The sequence below is a fragment of the Nannospalax galili genome, unplaced genomic scaffold (genome assembly GCF_000622305.1).
Source record: "Nannospalax galili isolate Female #2095 unplaced genomic scaffold, S.galili_v1.0 scaffold548, whole genome shotgun sequence".
NCBI classification, from domain to species: Eukaryota; Metazoa; Chordata; class Mammalia; order Rodentia; family Spalacidae; genus Nannospalax; species Nannospalax galili.
In genome coordinates this window covers 1,703,300-1,711,738 of record NW_008358999.1, presented here as the reverse complement: position 1 = coordinate 1,711,738, position 8,439 = coordinate 1,703,300, and the positions used below count along the sequence as shown (strand labels likewise).

At 49.7% G+C, this 8,439-nt stretch overlaps 1 protein-coding gene across 3 annotated transcripts in view; it reads left to right on the top strand.

Annotated features, from left to right (window-relative positions):
• Positions 1–8,439, top strand: part of Kazn (kazrin, periplakin interacting protein) — a 434,248-nt gene that overhangs the window by 277,913 nt on the left and 147,896 nt on the right. The window contains exon 1 of one of the 3 annotated variants that reach the window (XM_029558399.1): positions 7–39. The exons of the other annotated variants lie outside the window; for them this stretch is intronic. The gene's annotated coding sequence lies outside the window, so the exon portion shown is untranslated. Of the gene's footprint in view, positions 1–6; positions 40–8,439 lie in introns of those variants that run through there. 3 annotated transcript variants of the gene reach the window in all.

The following is an 8,439-nucleotide window of genomic DNA, read 5'->3' as shown; positions in this document are numbered from 1 at the left end:
CGGCCGGCGCTCCAGCTGATGGCGACTGCAGCCAGCCGGGTAGGTGCGCGCTGGGGCCGGGAGGGCGGCGCGGCTGCAGGCCGGGGGAACCCGGGAGCCTCCGGGGCTGGGCGCGCGGGGGCGCTCGGGGCCGCGATCCCGGAGCCCCTGGTGACAAAGTTGTGTCCCTGATTGCTAGGCGGGACGCGGAGTGAGTTCTTACGTGGGAGCTGGAGTCTCGGGGCTCCGGGACTCGAGCTCCGCGAGAGCACTGCAAGGAGAGGTCCGGAGATGCCTGTCAGCGTCCTGCTGTCCCGGGCACCTGAGGACGCAACTTGGGTCTGGGCTCTGGGTGCACATGGGAAAGGGGCTAGCCCTGTGCAAAGTTAGGGTGGGTCCGCTGTGATGGTGCCCGTAATCCATCGGGCAACCCCGGAAATTTGCGAGGAGAGAGCGCCTTGGAGGGGAAAGGGATGGTTCGCCTTTTCTGGGAGTCCAGGGAGATTGCTGCGTTTCTCCCACACTTGAACTCCGAGTCATGCAGAGAGAGAGAGAGAAATTGCAGTGGTTGGATGCTCAAACGCAGTGATCAAGTTGCGTATCTGTGGCCGATCCGCCCCAAGGATTGTACAGCGCTTCTGTGTTAAAATGATCCCAGTGGGTGCGCCCGTTCTGGTCTCTGCTGTCTCCCTCCTCCCGCCCCCAAGTTAGGTCATGGGGTTGAGGCAGGAACCCTGCTGGAGCGGCTTGACTGAGGAGGAAGCAATTTAGATGCTAGTCTATGGGCTTTTCTGAGAGGTGTCTGTCTCGTTCAGTTTGGAACTCCTGAACACTTTTTCCAGGGAAAAATCAGGAGATGCACACGATTACTGTTTATTGAACACATAATGTGTTTTAGTAATTGTTATGCAGTGTCCTCCGGAAAAAGGTGTCACCACCCTGGGAGGGGTGATAGGGACAGAAAAGTCCAGAGGCTGAGCCACTCGGCAGCATTCACACTGTCTTAAGCCTTGCTGCTAGTATTTCGGATTCTTTAAGGCAGAGTTTCATTGTGTAGCCCAGGCTGGCCTTGAACCCAAATCCTCCTGCTGTGCTGGGGTTACAGGCACTCACCCCCAGGCCTGACATGCTCAGATTCTGTTGCTATGCAGAGCCAGCATGCAAACACCTCTCTTGGGTAGCAAGCCCACCAGCTGACCAACCATAGAATACTTGTTTAATAATTCTTCCCCTTGAGAAGGATTCGGTGGTTGTTGCCTGCCCTCGCCTTCTCTGGAGATGCCCCCTGTCCCAACAGAGCATTTCTTTCAGAGTAGTTAGAGGGCAAGACAGTCAGATGTTTGTAAAACAGAGCACAGGTACAGGTCAGCAGGAGCGTCTGAGCAAGTTGCTTCATCTCTTTGAGACTTAGCTTACCTATCTTTATGATGGAAATTTGATCATGGTACCAGCTAAAGGTACCTTGATCTTTCAACAGATGGTGTGTGTCAGCAGGTCATAGTGCACTCCAGAGGCTGAGACAGGAGGCTGGTGAGTTCCAAGCCTGCCTGCACTACAGAGTAAGTTCAAGGCCATCCCTGGCAGCTCAGTGAGATCCCGTCTCAAAATCAAAAGTATAAAAGCACAGCTCAGTAGTAGAGCACTTGCCCAGTATGCTTGAAAGCGTAGATTCCACCCCCAGACAAAGCTGAAGAAAGCTGGGTAAGATGGCTCAGTGGGTACAGACACTTGCTGCCAAGCCAGATGGGTTGAGTTGGATCCCTGAGACCCACACCATGAAAAGTGAGAATTGTCCTCTGACCTTCGTATGCACACCATGGCACATGTGTTATCCACCCCCCGACACACACATAAATAAATGTCATTTTAAAATTTTTTTAAAGAGGAGGAAGCACCTTCCCTAGCTCACAGCAGGTGCACAGTGAACATTAGTCCTCTGCACCTCTGCTTCTTTGTACCCTGCATGCATGCACGCATGCTGAGTCACCTGTCACTGCCCCAGGGACTCAGTTTCCCATTAAGTTGTGTTGTGATCTGCCTCCTCTCCGGCCTTTTGTACTGTGTGGTCATGATGACTTTTGCCCCATCTGTAAAATGCTTAAGGGATCTGAGGCTGGTGTTGTGGCTCTGGAAGTTGTTATTATGTAAACATGTGGAAGATGGCTGGGTGGAGATACAGCTCTGTTGACTTTGTATCTAGATAGGCTCCATTCCTGTGTTCATGATAACAATATCCCAATGGTATGCTCTAAACAAAAGGCCTGACTCCTAAGTCTGGGGCTAGTTTTCCACAGTTCTCCCTCCGTGCATGTCCCTGTAGGGGAGATGACGTGGGAGATGGCCTTTCCCAAATTAAAGGTGGCATTCCTGCAGCAAACAGAGTCATATCAGCAGGTAAACAAGAAAGTTCTGGATTTGTTCCAACCTCCTTCATGTCTAGTTCCCTCCTTGCCTTCTTTGGCATGGTTTCCTGTAGCCCAGTCAAACTCACTATGTAGCTGCAGATGACCCTTTAATTCCTGATCCTTGTGACTTTACAACCTGAGCACTTGGATAACAGGCATGTGCCACTATGCCCAGCGTTATGCAGTGTTGGGAATCAAACCCAGGACCTCAAGCATGCTAGGAAAACATTATCACTGAGCTACAGCTACATCTTCATTCATTCCCTTGTACTGGTTCTTTTTTTCTTTTTCTTTTCTTTTCTTTTTTTTTTATCTTTTTGAGACAAGGTCTCCTTGTAGCCCCCAGTTGGTCTGGAACTCATGTAGACCAGGCTGGCCTTGAACTTGAGCTCACAGAGAACAGCCTGCCTCTGCATCCTGAGTGCTGGAATTAAAGGTGTGTGCCACCACCCTGGCCTTTATTTTTATTTTGTGTGTATGTGTGTGTTTAGATGCACACTTGTGTGTGTGCCCACAAAGGCCAGAAGAGGGCCTTGGGTTGCCCAGAACTGGAGTTAGAGGCATTATGAGCCACCTGATGTGGGTGTTGGGAACTGGTAAGAACCAAACTCCTGCCCTCTACAGTAACGGCAAGTGGTTTTAACTGCTAAGCCATCTCTCCAGCCCCTAGTCTCTGCTTCTTAAAGATCAAATGGAGTTTTAATAGTGGCTGGACACTGATGATAGCCAGCATGGAAATGATTTGTTTACGGGGTTTTCTTTTAGGAAGGAAATAGGGAGGAAATCACCCAGACTGGGAGACCACCCACTTTGTCCCAAGCTGGATGTGACCCTGAGTTTAAGGATCTGGAAAGAGGTGCTCTGTTGGATGAGACAGTCAGGGAATTGAATTTTGTCTTAGGATGGAGGTCTGGACACCTTAATTTTGCTTAGAAAGTCTGCCCTGAGCTCAGTAGGGTGATGGCCCTGGAATCATGACAGCTCTGGCCTCTAGGGTAAGTTGACAAGGACCAGAGCAGAAGGTAGAGGTGTTGGCTGAATGTATATCTGCATCTGCCCCTTCCCCAATTCTGACTCTGAGATGCCTGACAGACAGACCAGTTTGCCTCTTGGTTTTTGGGAATCACACTGCCTGAGGGCTAGATAATCCCAGAACCCCTTCAGAGTGACCCAGGTGCCTACTAGGTGTTTTAAGCTGGGGATACAAATCAAGTTCATCATCTCGTCTGTGCATTCAGTCATACTTTTGGGGCATCTCTGGGCCAAGTGCTGTTGTAGCTGCTAAGAATATAGTAACAAACAACTGCAACCATGTTTCCATGGAGCTTACACTCTATGGGAGGAGATTTCCCATAGGCAGATGTGTTTAGGATGGTAAGTGCCATGCAGACAAAAAATAAGTAGGGACGGGTCAGAGTGATGGGAGCTGCGGGTGACTGGGTGTTTAGGAAGCATGGTCAGAGAGGAGGGCTGCTGGGTGCTCCGTCACTAAGGCAGGAGAACACTGCTGGTCAGCTCAAAGAGCCTAATAGATAATGCTGGATAATTAGGTTGTGCTTTGTTTCTTCATACACACACACACACACACACCCCTACACCTATAACTCCAAGGAATGGCTTTGAGTTTCTGACGCACCTGCTTCTCTACCTCTGAGTGCTGGGATTGCAGCCATGCACCGCCACATCCGGTTTATGAGGTACCAGGGATAGAACCCAAGGCCCTGTACGTGCTAGGGCAAGCACTCTACCAACTGAGCTATATGCCTTCCTGGGCCACTTTTGACGTCTTTATGGTATTATACCATGTGTTTTCCTATCACTTCTTACACTAACCTCTACACAAAGTCTACAGGGGAGTTGGTGGGGTGGGGGGGACATCAAAGCATTAGTTTATCTTTGTGCCCTGGCTCCCAGGCCTCTGTATAAACTAAACAGAATACCTGTCTTAATCTGTTCTCCCTGCAGCCCTGGGGTAGGTGTGGCTGCTAATCCTATTCACAGATAAGGAAACTGACGAAGAGTTGAGGGACTTGCCTAAGGTCACACAGACACTGGGTATCACAGACAGGAATGTACCCCAGATCGTAGGCCTCGGGTAGGGCAGAAAAAGCTTGTATTGTTGTTCTTAAGGAAGTAGACCCTACATTAAATTTCAAGTCTTTTTTTTTCCTTCCTTTAAATTTTTATCTTATAAAATGTAGAAAGTTTGTCTCTTTAACATTCCTGGTTTAAGCAGCAACAGCGTTTTCTGATCTTTGGCAATTTCTGAGATCTTTCTGTTACATGTTCTGTAAAAGATGCTGCTAGGAAGGAGATGAGAGAATTTCCACCCCACACGGGCCATTGAGGATGCTCCTCGGTAGCTGTCCAGAGGGATCAACTGGCTCTGTGGCTGGGCAGGGTAGAGGTCCCTGTGGACTGGGCTGTTCCAGTGATCAGGAGTGCAAATCTCTTTGAAGATGCGTTGATTTCCCCAGGGATGGCTAAGCCTGTGGTGGCCACCCTGCACCTGTGTTGTGGTTCAGTGCTTTAGACTGAACTTTACCCTCTGCCAGGGCAGGTGGCATCCCTGTGCCACAACACTACTTGTTTTGGAAACAAGTACACAGCAGTTGGGATTCCTGGGTTCAGTTTACCCTTCCACAAAGTGAGGATCTTAAAAAAGTGTGTGTGTGTGTGTGTGTGTGTGTGTGTGTGTGTGTGTGTAGGTATATATATGCATATATATAATGTGTATGGGTGTTTTGTTTGCATGTATGTAAATGAACCTATGTCTTGCAGTGTCCATGGAGGTCAGAAGAAGGTGTTAGATCCCCTGGAACTGGAGTTACAGACTGTTGTTAGCCACAATGTGGGTGCTAGGAACTGAACCTGGGTCTTCTGCAAGAGCAGCCAGTACTCTTAATCACTAAGCCATCTCTCCAGCCGCCCCCCCCCATTTGTTTGTTTGTTTTTTTGAGGCAGGGTCTTCCTGTAGCTCCAGCTGGCTTGAAACTTTCTATGTACGCTAGGCTAGCCTCAATCTCACAGAGTTCCACCTGCCTCTGCCTCCCAAGTGCTGGGATCAAAGACATGTGCCACCAGCCAAAGTAAAGATCTTTTTACCCATCCAAGAGCTGTTGGAGATAGAACAGGAGTCTGATTAGGTCCTTGCTACCTGTAGGGTGCGATGCTGCTGGAACCATTAGGGAAGAGAGGAAATTCCCATAACCAGCAAAAAACTCAAAATGTGTATGCCCATGTGTGTAAAATATTTTATATATTGAGGTTTGGGGTTTTGTTTTTGTTTTGTTTTATTTTGACACAAGATCTCATGTAGCCCAGGCTTGCTTCAAACTCCCTAAGTAGCCAAGGTTGGCCCTGAACTCCAGATTCCCCCTGCCTTTTCCTCCCAGTTGCTGGGATTACAGGTGTGCACTATAAGGCCAGTGTATGTTGGAATTTGATCATATAGGTGACTTCTTTAACCTGTTTGTCACTGGGGACACAATGGTCGTCAAGCACCCTTTATATCTCTGTATTATTCTAGTTTAACTGGCCCATTTGCCAGCTGTTCTAGAGGAAGAAAGGTTTTTCTCACCTTTTAGTCATCTCAAGGGCAACAGCACCCACCACCCTGAGGTCTGCCTCTCTTGTCCATAACAGGGCAAGTTGTCAAAAATGGACAATCAGGTGGATTTGTGGGCAGACAGGTTTTTTTCCCTAGCAGATAAGCCCAGGCAACACATCATTAAAGCCGGCCAAAGCAATCACCCGGGAGCCTCATGTTGGCGCTGAGTCACTAAGGGCTTAAACACTCCAGAGAGGCAAGCCAGGATGAGGAGGTGTGTGCGAGTGTGTGCATGCGCGCGTATAGTTATTTTAATGGATTTACTCTCTGGGAAGGCGTTCGATGCTATGTGTACCACATGAGTGCCTTTGAGGGAGGTGGGAAATCAGGAGCATCACCAATCCCCAAGGACCCACTCCTCTGCAGTCCGTGTGCCAGCCTGCGAGATGGTGGAGACTTCAGGCTTTCTCTTGTCTGCTGCCTGGATGCCTTCAAGAGAGGCCATCTGGAGGACTCTGCTCCTGGTGATTCTTCCCATCCCTCATCCAATGGCCACAGCCCTGCAGGTGCTGCAGCAGCCTCGAATCTGGGAGAAGCCCTCAGCCAGGAAGGGACTATAGGTAGGTGAGGCCCACCTGCCATCTTAGCCCTGGCCTGGTGACACTGAACCCTAGCTATAGCGGGGGAGTAGAGGATGCAGTATGGTATCTGTCCTCCGTGTACATGCTGGATTTGGAGGAACTACATCACGCCCACCAGCGGGCACCTGCTGCCTGATCTCAGGTGTCAGGGTTAGGAAGGTGCACAGACTCCCAACTAGTTTGGGCTGTAACTTTATCGCAGTATTGAGTGTGTTTGGTGCCTTTTAATTGTGTGGAAGCTTCAGAAAGCTCTCCCTGGAGGCTGACAGAGAAGTGGAAACAACAGCCAGGTCTCCTGGGAGCTTTATACCCGCTCCTCCCTGCACAGCCCCACCGTGGCATGTGACTCCTAAGCCCTGTGCGCCCAGGCAGGGAAGACTATGTGCTTTTGTTAGAGAAGGGCCTGTCTGTTAATGGTAAACTCACTTGATGAGGGCCAACCACTGAGGGGAGCCAAGGAGTGCTCTGATGCACGCAATGCTGTTTGAACTTTACCTCATCCTATAGACAAACCAATGAAACCTAATGAACATACTGAACACTGTCTGTTCCAGGCTACCTTCTGCAGGGCGTCATTCCCTGCAGTTCCACACACAGCTGAGATTCTGCAGACCATGGGTTTTTCTATCGTTATTTTATTTTATTTTTTTATTTTGCTTTTTTGGAGACATGGTCTCATGTCACCCAGGCTGGCCTTGAACTTGCTATATAGCTGAAGATGACTTTGATTGTCTCTACCTCTAAAGTGTTGGGATTGTTGGCATGTGCCACCACAGTCAGCTGAGAGAGACAGACAGAGACACAGAGAAAGAGAGAGACAGACAGACACACTCACAGCAGTCCTGCCTCAGCCTCAATAGTACTGGGATTACAGGTGTGAGTTGGCAAGCCCAGCTCACGGGCTTATCTTTCAGGCATCTGGTATCCAGAGTTGTTCCCAGGTCTCTAAGAGACTCCACCAGCAGACTCCCACTAAGCAGCTGGTTCATGCTGGGAGGGTGCTATGTCCCATCCCCCCTTCCCCCAGCAGACCCTTGAGTGGGAAACCCCAACAGGGGTGAAGAAACAGAGGCCTGAGTCAGGGAAGGGAGGGACCATACTCCAGGATGCCCAACCAGAGGTGGTTTTCAGAGTCAGAGTGGAACCCTGATAAAAGACAAAGGGCACTTGAGGGTCTTGCCAGCACTGGAGACTTCATTGACCTCTGCACACCCTAGAGCGTCTGTTGCTGAGCTGATGAATCACAGTAGTCTGCGGTGCTGACTAAGGTTTGCTTTGTTTTATGGCTCTCATGTAGCCCAGGCTGGCCTAGAGCTCACTATGTAGCCGAGAATGATCCGGAACTCACGTAGCCCAGGCTGGCCTAGAGCCCACTATGTAGCTGAGAATGATCTTGAACTCACATAGCCCAGGCTGGCCTAGAGCTCACTATGTAGCTGAGAATGATCTTGAACTCCTCATCTTCTGCCTCCACCTCCCAGGTACTGGAAATATAGCAGAGTGGTTGGTTTATGCTGGTGAGTTTTGACACAGGGTTTTATAAACCAGATTTGAGAGCCTTGCGTTTTGTTTTTCTGGGATTGAGTTTGTTTTGGGGGGAGGGCCTTGCCTCTCCTGGTATAATCAGCAACCTTTATCTCCCATGGGGTGTCAGACAGCCTGGTTAATCCCCCCCCCTTTTTTTTCTGCCCTAGCATGTGTTCTTAGACTAATAGAAAGAGCTCCTGAATCAATTCTCAGTCTTGTGAACTCACAAGACCGTGTTGTGGTAAGACCAACAGCAGGGCCCTCAGATAGCCTCGTTGGGGCCCCAGGCAGCCTGCCATTGAAAGCCAGCGCCTGGCTGGGTGCTAAGGAGACGGAG